The sequence below is a fragment of the Alligator sinensis genome, unplaced genomic scaffold, assembly GCF_000455745.1.
Source record: "Alligator sinensis unplaced genomic scaffold, ASM45574v1 scaffold263_1, whole genome shotgun sequence".
Lineage (NCBI taxonomy): Eukaryota > Metazoa > Chordata > Crocodylia > Alligatoridae > Alligator > Alligator sinensis.
This window is the reverse complement of record NW_005842627.1, coordinates 456,047-457,868: the sequence shown is the minus strand read 5'-3', so window position 1 is coordinate 457,868 and position 1,822 is coordinate 456,047. Positions and strand designations below refer to the sequence as shown.

The 1,822-nt window shown below is 45.1% G+C and overlaps 1 long non-coding RNA gene across 1 annotated transcript in view; it reads right to left on the bottom strand.

Annotated features, from left to right (window-relative positions):
* The window catches only part of LOC112551851, a 19,170-nt gene extending 17,744 nt beyond the window's left edge, over positions 1-1,426 (bottom strand). Inside the window, exon 1 of the long non-coding RNA XR_003096166.1 lies at positions 1,366-1,426. This is a non-coding gene — a long non-coding RNA (uncharacterized LOC112551851). The remainder of the gene's footprint in view (positions 1-1,365) is intronic.
* Between the last annotated feature and the right edge of the window lie 396 nt (positions 1,427-1,822).

Here is a 1,822-nt window from a genome sequence, read left to right as displayed (position 1 = left end):
GTGGCAGAAGCATGGCAGCAGCAGTGGGAGCCCCGTGGCAATGAGTGGGGAGCTCCCACAGATGCTGGCGGGGGGGGAAGCACCACCCAGGGGTCGGTGACCACCTGCAGGCACCAGCAGCCAGCAGAGTTCACTGACTGTCCACAGACACCATCAACTGTGTTGGCGGCAGGGTGGTGAGTGGCAACTGCCCACAGGCATCGCCAACAGTATTGGCAGTGCCTTTATGTAGGGGGTGCATGTGCATCTGTGTGCACCCCCTATGCATCACCCCTGAGCAGAGAAGAATAAAATTTAGGACATTTCTTAGACTGGATATAAGAAAACAGTTCTTTATGGTGTGTGCATCCAGGATCCGGAACAAAAAACTTCCCCCAGAGGTGGTGCAAGCACCTACTCTGGACTCCTTCAAAAAAAACCAGCTGGATTTATTTCTTGCTGGGGGTCACTTGATCCCAGCTGACTTCCTGCCTATGGTGCGGCTGCCTCCCTGCCTATGGTGGCGGGGCTGGACCCAATGATCTCATGAGGTCCCTTCCAGCCCCTAATGTCTATGAAATCTATAAAGCAAGGGTCTTGTGGAGGTTCATGCAATGTCCTGTTGAACTGACCAATTTTTTAAATAATTACATTAGAATTAATAGCTCACATTTAATGATTCCCTCTGAATTTCCTGAAACAAGAATACAACAAAACTGTACATAATACCTTCCATCCCATAGAATCCCAATGCACTCTCAAGTTATACATGGCTGTCACTTTCACAGCCTACTATTCAAATGTAGCTGTTAATATAGGAAAGAAAAAGAACAATATTTTATCCAACTGACAACACAGTGGTATGAGTTAAATAGGTAAAATATAATTATAACGAAGCTGGAATTTGGCAGGGTTAACGCAGTTATCATCCTAAACATTTATAAAGAACATATGTAATTAAGAGAGAGACTCAAGACACTTTCATGTCTCTTCTGAAAACCTCAGTCCCAGCACCAAGGAGTCTCATAGCTCCACGCCAAGGCATTTGATAGTAGGGACATGGAGGAAAAAATACCACCCATTGTGCCAGCATACTTTCCTGTAATAACTTGGCATGCCCCTGAATGTCTTCCATTCAAAAAGTTACTAGTTTTTGCATTGCTTTTAAGAACCCAGATAGTTACAGCCTAATTTGCTGTCAGTAACACATGGTTTCAGGTTCTAAAACAGATAGATTTATTGATCCCAGAGGGATAGGGTGGGGAAGGAATACCAGTAACAAAATATAGAAAGACAACCAACCTGTAAGTGGCTTGTCAGCCTTTTGAAACATGACTAGAGTACATTAAACTGAGCTTCTAGTTAGGTTTTTGGTAAGTTACTCACTTTTGCATCCTGAGTACAAGAGAGAGCACTGCAGAAACCACACTCCTATGCAATTTTAAAATGTCCCCCCTCCTTCCTGGAGAGCCCCTCTTAAATAGCCCTCATGACCCCACCAGCTGCAGCCAGTCAGGGACAGGTGCTATTTGATGCCAGCCAATCAATTTGAAAAACATCACAGTTACCTGCTGGTGTGACATGGGCTTGAGCCTAGCCCCGATGTTGTGTGGTCATGTATGCAGCAACCTGGTTGCCAAGTCAACCAGGTTGACAAACATGTGAAAAGACAAAGAAAGAGAAAGGAGGGGGAAAAAACCTAAGAGAAAAGGCTGGAAGGGGATTCTTTCACACAGTACATCTGGTATATACCTAGTTGAAGTGCCCTCGAAGTGGCTTATGTTCAGCTTACTCCTTGTACACGGACTTCAGCCACCATCTAGTGTGAGAAGCAAACAGCCCA